The sequence below is a fragment of the Aethina tumida genome, chromosome 2 (genome assembly GCF_024364675.1).
Source record: "Aethina tumida isolate Nest 87 chromosome 2, icAetTumi1.1, whole genome shotgun sequence".
Taxonomy (NCBI): Eukaryota; Metazoa; Arthropoda; class Insecta; order Coleoptera; family Nitidulidae; genus Aethina; species Aethina tumida.
Genome location: NC_065436.1, coordinates 19,979,866 through 19,988,893, shown reverse-complemented (window position 1 = coordinate 19,988,893; position 9,028 = coordinate 19,979,866). Strand labels below are relative to the sequence as shown.

Sequence of the window (9,028 nt, the reverse complement as noted above, 5' to 3'; positions counted from 1 at the left end):
ATAAGAGAATGCAGCAAGTACTAAATCGGTTAATTATGTATTGTGTGCAGAAAAAAATGCAACACCTAAATAGAACTGATTTATTCATTTTTTTTTAAATATTAATCTACTGCGGAATAATTGATTAAAAAATTAAACAAAAATAAATTGTCAGAAGCTAATAATGGGTCGGATCCTCTTATTCACGCATCGTGTCATCGATCTAATGAGATTATCGACATTTTCTTGTAGCATCTCACCCTACACGAACTGAATCTGACGTCTTAGTTCTTAGTACCCACTTGTATACCAAATTTTAAGAACACTGAAAATTATTCTCGCTTCTTTTAAATGTATTGGGTTGTTCGGAAAGTAATTTCGTTTTTTTTTTTTTTTTTTTTGTGGAAATGAAAGACAGTTTTCGTATAATAAACAAATACTTTATTAAATTATATATTAGCCGTTCTGCTCCAACACCTTTTGCCATCTTTCTGGTACTAGCATAATTCGACGCTCATAAAATTTTTGGTCTTTGCTGGCAAAAAACTGATCGAGGTGGTTTTTGACCTCCTCATTTGAGGTGAAAGTTTTACCGTCTAAAAAATTTGGTGTGACCGGAACAAATAATAATCCGATGGTGACAGGTCTGGAGAATATGGTGGGTGTAGCATTGTATCCCATTCAAGCTGTAAAAGTTTTTGGCGAGTGACCAAACTTGTGTGAGGTCTCGCGTTATCTTGGTGAAACACTACACCTTTCCTGTTGATTAGTTCTGGCCTTTTCTGTTAAAATGCAGTTTGTCCAGCTGATGACAGTAGACTTCCGAATTAATCGTTGTGTTATCCGGTAAAAACTCAAAAAAAAAAACGATTCTTTTAAAATCCCACCAAACAGACAGTATCACCGTTTTTTGGTGAATATCGGCTTTGGTAATGGTTTGAACCGGTTCATCTTTTTGGCTCCATGACCTCTTGCGTTTGATGTTGTTGTATACAACCCATTTTTCGTCCCCAGTTATGATGCGCTTCAAAAACGGATCATTTTCGTGACGTTTGAGAAGTGAATCGCAGACGTCAATGCGACGACACAGATTTCTCTCTGTGAGAACATGGGGAAACCATACATCGAGCTTCGAGGATAATTCCGGGCCTTTCAAGTGGTCATAAACTGTTGAATTTGATAAATTTAACCTTAATCCGATCTGACGTGTTGTTATTCGCCGGTTCGCATCAACTAATGCCTTTATCGCGTCTTGTGGTGCATCTTCGACATCAAAATTGCCGGATCTAAATTTAGCCAACCAGTTCTGGCACTGGAGTAGTGTCAACTTACCTTCTCCATACACATCGGTCAATTTCTTTCTGTCTTAAACAGCATTTTTACCCTTTCTGTCAAAAAAGCATCATTTTCAATCGCTCTCCATATTTAAAAAGGCACCAACCAAAAACTACAGCGTAGAATTAATTGGAATTTTTCACACATGAATCTTGCTGTATGAGCTCTCAATGCATATAAAAATTATGCGGCTTAAGTGTGAAGTTGGGTGCAAAAAAGTACAATTAAATCCTCTGTCGGGAAAAAACGAAATTAGTTTCCGAACAACCCAATACAATCATACTTTCTATCAACAACATGTATAAATTAAGTCATTGGTCTTAAAACTAGAATAATCCTATTAATTTAAAAGCATTCGATTCTTCAACAGCATTTTTTACATCCACAAACCCGGCACGGAAATAAATCTCGACTCAGTAGTGGCAGTCGCGAATCGATGTAACATTTTACAGTCAAATCGTGGGGATCCGCATCAGTCACGTGCGAGAAGTACTATGGAGTACCCCTTGTTGTGGGCGGCATCAGATTACTAATGATGTTATGCAAAACAAACGGGCAGCGATTGCCGATGCCCGAGATGCCACAAGTTCATTGGAGGTTAAACTCATTCGTTCAAATAACTGCGCTGCCTCTGACGTTTCTCCCGATGAGCAATGGCTTATTTTCAAATTGTGAATTATGACGTTGGCTTGGTTTTCTTTTTTTTTCCAGCGGTTTCCGAGATGAATCGATAATTGGGGTCTTTTGTTATGCATTTTTTTTTAGTTTTGTTGATTTTTTACGTATTGATTTAGGGAGGTCAGCGTTGTCGTTCAACACGTCGATTATAATAATTAATTACATTTAAAGCAGTTCAGCATATTTTAATTTGAGATAAACACGAATTCGTCGTTCCATTTCGAAGTTTAATCCGGCGCAACCGGCTAATTTAACAGTAGCACGGGCATAATATTTATCCAATTTAATCAAGATTTATCTGGGCCATAGATCAAAATTATGACCCCTACGGACGTAATGGGACCCGGAAAAAAAACCAAGAACTGTTATGAAATCAAAATGTGACCGAATTGAATCGAGAAATAGGGCGGATAGAGAGAACGAAATTTCATTCATTCTTCGGTCTTATTTAGGACCACTGGAAGATAAACGGCACGCAAATAAATCAGACACTTTATAGTGCATCCAATGCAAAAAGTGCCTGCGAAAAAGCATGATTTGTTGGCCTATAAAAATTTCTCGACGGCCTTTCCAGCACTATTCTGCTACACTATTGACCGTCACGTGATCCAATTCAGGAGACACGATTATTTCCTTGCACTATTTCAATTTGCTCACAATGTGGCGGAGTCTCGTCGTAACGAAGTGAATAAACTGCGAATTAGGTTTAAATAGAAACGTTTTGGGGTTTTAGCGAAGCACAATGTCCTTCAATCGGGTTTGAAGTAATTTTAGTCGGGTTGGTGTGAAATTTTTATTGATACATTTCACCAGCTGTCCCAGTAGTTAATAAATAAGCGATAAAGAAACACCAGCGCTTGATTTGTGTTTAAGTTTTCAAGTGTCAATCGTTATTTTTCATAATTGAAATCGGAACATAATTACAACATGTTAAGGAAACGTGAGTTTTATCAAAAGATAAATGAACTTAAAGTTGTAGTCAACACAATAATCAGGTACATAACACTTAGGAGCAGATTTCACTTCGGGCGTAATGGCCTCCGCCTTCACCAGACTACAATCCAATTGAACACACGGATGGGAAAGTAAATGTAAATAAATTTACACTCGAAAGTACTACCAAAGGAGGGTGGAAGCTATTTGTAGAACTGACCCAAATTTTTTTTTTTTAATATTAATTAATTGTGTTTTTAGAATTTAGTCTGGTTTTTGTTTAAAAGTTTTGTTCAGTACACTTTTAATACTACAAAAAATTGGCAGTTATAGAGACTGTCCATAGAAGTAAAAACTTTTAGTATTAAAATTTGAAATTTCATAATGTTTGTATTAAAATTATCAACTCAGTCTGGTTTTCACATCTATTGACACATCACAACAACTATATTGCATGTTTATGTGTTTTTTATAATTCAAATATATTACGGGCTGTACAAGATCATGATAAAATATAAATACAATTCAATTGAAATAACAATTGATATACATTGATATTATTTATGAATAGTATTTGTATTTTCTTAAATTTCAGTGTACTTAATTTTTAACATTATTTTAATGTTTTGCATCATTGTCAACATTAATTTCAACAGTACTTAGACTTTTTGTACTTTCAATTATTTCATTTTGTTCTAAAAAAGATACAATAGGCTTATGGTAACTAAAGTAAGAAATGTTTGATTCAAATTTGTCTAAGTATCGCGTAAAAGCAGCATCGATTGTCGTTTTATGTTTTGTAGTACTCGACTGTAGTTTTCGACCACTGGACATATTTAAATAAATTTTTTAGTAAATCCATTCAATTTCACTAATAAGATATACACAGCACTATACGTCAACTGTATAGCTACAGATATACTGCTAAAAGCATGTCGGTGATGTGAACGCACGATATTTCACCCACCAAAATGTGCCCAACGCAGCTAAAAAAGTTTTCACTTCTAAAAATACATTAAATCTATTAGTATTTGTTAGGAAAGGCTAATTTTCAGTTTACATATTTTCTTGACGGTATAAAAAACAAGTATGTTTTACTTTTGCTTAATAAACATTCCACCTTCGATTTCTGATTTTTTCCTTGAAAGTATATCAGAAATAAAGATGATTCTGAAAATTTCGAATATTTCTATACAGAGATTTCTTTTAGACAGCATTCTCCTCCATGAACCCTCATAAATATTAGCGTCAAACTCATTTCCGGCTTAGCTGAATTTATTAACAAAAGAAGAACGATCATGTCGGTGACGTGGACGTAAGATTTTCTCCTACCAAAAGGTACCCAACGCGGCTAAAGAAGTTTTCACTTCAAAAATTTTAGTAGTTTTTTCATGAGACCTCTAAACAGTTTCATTTAATGGCTAAAACCGATTAGTTTTTAGATTTTTTACATATTTTTAAGAATATTACGAAAAATTTTTTGTTTTTTTTTTTTGATAAACCAAGAACACAAGTAAAACACTATGAATATGTTAACGCCGATGTTATAGAAGTCGTACTTAAAGAATAGATTGATAAGAGATGTGAATTTGGATCTGGTTAGTGGCTGAAACTCATCCAAGCAGCTGTGATGGAATGTTTTATTCATGAAGACACATTCACACATATATTAGGTAAATGGAAAAGCGATCATCGTCGCAGGTGCTCCTCGCCAATATTCCACCATAACTCCTTAATCCACTTGGAAATTTGATTTAAACGCAGTTATGGAAATAATTCCAAAACTTATTAGGAACGTAACCCGAGACGCGAGGATAAACTTCCTGTCGGATGTTTGATTAAAGTTTTTGATGTACGATAATCACGACTTTCCTACACACACCGGGAACATTTCCACATACGTGTATGTAAGGTCGGACGTCAACCTACCCTTTTAACGATTAGGCCTAACCCGTTTAATAAACCGGCAAGTTTATATCTGTTATGAGTCAAACTTGTGCCGCAATATTCTCAGATTTATTTACTGTGCATCAGGGATAATGTCAGATTATCTTGGGATATTACGCCCACAGCGAAAATTTTCACACCACCAACCATATTGAACTGGGAAATGGTGTTTTAAAAATTATATATTACTTATCACAGGAGACATTGTACAATACTTACAAGTTGTTTTGAATATTATGTATGTATTAATTAATTTAGGGGTGATATTGTGAAAAATTACCTGGCCACAATTTTGAATCGGTGGCATTATAAAAGCAATTCGAGCCAATCAGTATATAGGCGAATGGCTTGTAGGGGATGACGCATATCCTGGGTATTAAGTAAAACCGTCATTTCCGGCGGTAAATCACCCGTTTACGCATCGAAATGGACGAATTGTCCTGCGAGCGTACCTGTTTTAACATGTATTACATGCAGGCGCACAACCTATAACTAATCTAATCTGTCATCTGTAATCTAGTGGGGCAGACAGGAGTGCATGGCATAAAAGTGCGCAATTAACCGTGTGATTAATGCCATTGTCATGATTTATGGGTCGACGTTCCGCTGAAACATGTGCTAAAATTTATAACTTTTATGACTGCACATTTCGGATTGATATTGTATATGGGTATTCCTCCATGAACTTTACGTGACATTGTTTTAAAACGTTCCTAATTACGCCTTCACAATCCATCTCTATTCGACGATTCGTCCTCCATTTCCCCATTTGGTACGTTCCGCATTTTCCCACCCCTCAGGTTTGCCACTGTTGTTCCCGTCGTTGTTTTATGGAACGGTTTTAAATTCAATACAAATAACGACGCTTTTATATCTGTTGTAATTTTTCATTGCGGCCTCTTCCATTCAATCAGGACAAACAATTTAATTTCCGATATTTTCTATTTAACGAACCCAATAAATTTAAAAGAACTATGAACATTCATCCGTATTAAATCTCTTTTTTTTGTCGTTTTGCGGTTTGTTAGTGCCGGTGCAGTCGAGAAGTATTTGTGTCGTAATTAAAGCTAAATGAGTTTACTTTAAACAATTGTGTTCATTTCTGTTTTCTTTTGTCAGACAGATTTTCGATATCGGTTTTATTTTAATGGTCTCATTTATTATTTTGATTCGAACATTCGAACAAATTTAATTGATTTTATTATACATTCTAAGTATGTTTATTTTCACTTACAATTTTATAGTGTACGTTTGGTTGCTTTGACATTTCTTTTCTATTCTGAGTTCTTATAATAACTGATGTATTATTATGTGTAACACTTTTATTTCAATTTTGAATTTATAACAAAATATTTTATAATTATTACTACAGTGTATACAGTTTCATACATATATGAAATTCTCTGTTTAAAATAATATTTAATTAAACAAAGAGAAAATCATATTTATGTGCAATTGCAAACATATTGTTGTTTATGCTAAATATTTTATTGTTGATTAAATGAATATATAATATAAATATTATAAAATATATAAATTGCAGACTTGTTTAATTTCTTATCTCCACATCGAAAAATAATAGTCATTATTCAATACTGGACGTATTTTTAATTGTTTTTTTTTGTGCAATTAATAGATATCTACGTGCAATAAATAATACGAAAGTAACTAGCACGGAAGTATCAGTATTAAATGAAATTTTGTGAAAATGACATTTAAAATATGGATGGTTGCCACTGTTTTGTTAATATTAGGTTTGTTCTGACAATAAATTATCACTAATATAACTTTTTATATACAAAGAGTTTCCCATATGTTAATCAGCATCTTTAAAATGTATGTATGTATTTATTTTTAATTTTAGCTGTATGTGTCTATAGCGAAATGAGTCATGCAGAACTGAAGACATATTAAGAAAGCGAATGGAAAAAATATTCTCGAATTAATTACAAGTAAGTAAAATTAGATTATTCGTTAATTATATATAATGAGATAAAAATTCTACAGGTCATTTGAATCTTGGTTCCTACTCGAATATCTGAGGATTCATTTTGAGCATAGGTACGATCTTCCAACTCGAAAAACAAAACACTTCAAATGTGTGAAGAAGGTTTGGGGTCCTGGTTATGCTGGAATAAGTATGTACTATTACTTGTTCGATGACTTCTTTAAACAAGTCAATTACGACGTGATGAAAGCTAAACAGTATAATTTCCAATTTTGGAAATACTACTATGAGGACACATATTTGGCAGGTTACACTAGATGCATGAATATTAAATAGATAACTGACAATTTATATTTATATACCAAATAAAGATCTGTTGCAACAATAATTTAATGAAAAATATTTCACATATATACGGCATGGATAATTTAAATAATTTCATAAATCAGAATACCAATTGCATTATATTACAACAAATATATTATCCAAATAAGTTGGTAAAATGTTTAGTAAATTAAAAAAAAATTGTATTAAAAACAGGACTTTTAAACCAGTAATTTACTTATATCACTAAATTATTTGGGAAGTTAATAAAACAAAATTAATTAAAATTAATTGTGGAAATAAAAAATAAATGGAATGTTGTTCATTTTTATGTCTATTATACACAGTGTGGCCCTATTAAAAGCAGGACACCCTCATAATATAATTTTAATTTTTTTTTAATTGTAAAACAAGTTTTGTATAGAAAATCTAATTTCACACTTGATTAAGCATCCCCTGTGATAAGTAAACACCAAATAACATAAAAAAATGTTATTCATACTAGTATTGATACTCGTAATATTCATACTTTATTGGTTTTCACCAATCCTCCGTTCGTGGTAAATTCATGGTTACCTTTCCCAATTATTCTGAGGTAAAATTTGAAGATTATAGGTATAGTGTTAATAGTATAATATTTCACTATTGTTGAAAAACAATGCTATTTTTGACAGTTTATTTCATAGATTACTTGATTAAAAAATTATGTACATAATAAGATTATAATCTTAATTAATTTTTCCACAAAATTGTGAATAGTGATTTAATTAGATTTGACAGAAAAATTTGCTAGTATGACTTCTTCAACTTTTGTATCCAAAAATTAATTAGTAGATTTTGGTTTTAAGCCAAGAAAGGTGACATTTTGTCCATAAGTACATAATTTTATGATCTATAATTAAAAAAAGTTTGTTAAAAATACAAATTACAGTATAGAGCTGCAAATATTCAAATAATATTATTTGTAAAAATAAAACATATTGAAATGTTGAAATTATTTTTAAGAGTATTTAATGTTAAATTCAAATTACCCACTTCAAAAGAAGCGCAGTTTATTTCAAACTCGTACAAGTAACTTTTCCTAAAATGTATCTCTTCATTTAGACAAGGATTCCTAATCGTACACACGAGTGTAGTGAGATACTGGCTGACGAAATTCGAGCGGACTCTCGTACGTGCCCATTACACACTTATGATATATAAAATTCCAACTGCAATTTTAAAATTTAACTCCGTCACGTCCGGCGAAAATATAACAAACGACATTAGCCTTACGTGCCACATTAAATGGCCGATTTAAAATTGTCAAAGTCCACTTTGTAACGTTGTTAGAAGACCGTACAAAGCCTCCCTGGATTTCTTACTGTCGCTAAGGGACGCGGCCTACTGCATAGGTTTCTTTAACTGGGGATAAGTAGTCACTTGAGGATGTTGCCGTACTCTACATTCAGCGTCCATCCACTGGCTCTGCCGTCCTAAATGGATATTAGGGAAGTGACAGCAAATTTTTACAGCAATTTAACAATATAATAGCACAAATATTCTGCTTTATTGTGCGGATTTTTTTCAAAGGACCTCGCTGTTATTGCCCGTAAAATGCAGGGAAATTGTATTGAATCAGCTTTTTATACGCTCACAGAGAAATTTAATATAATGACAACGATCCTTTTTTTTGAAAACTTTATCTGTTGGTTCGTTTTAAGAATAATTTAATCGTGTACACAAATTATAGATTAATGGGAATGCAAATCTGTTTAAAGTTATGGTCGGTAAATTTTAATAATTAGATTAAATGAAACACACTTCTCTCCACTATTCTGTAATTACAGGCAGTTACAATACACAACATGGAATATTAACATGAATACAATCAATATTTGTGTG

General features: G+C 32.6%; 1 long non-coding RNA gene across 2 annotated transcripts; it reads left to right on the top strand.

Moving 5' to 3' along the window:
* The first annotated feature begins 6,548 nt into the window (after nt 1–6,548).
* On the top strand, nt 6,549–7,208 carry LOC126264588 (uncharacterized). 2 transcript variants are annotated; one of them, XR_007547269.1, is made up of 3 exons: nt 6,549–6,626; nt 6,737–6,824; nt 6,880–7,208. It is a non-coding gene; the product is annotated as an uncharacterized LOC126264588 (long non-coding RNA). The 2 variants fall into 2 exon arrangements; XR_007547268.1 differs by lacking the exon at nt 6,549–6,626 and having other exon boundaries at nt 6,655–6,824.
* The last annotated feature ends 1,820 nt before the right edge of the window (nt 7,209–9,028 follow it).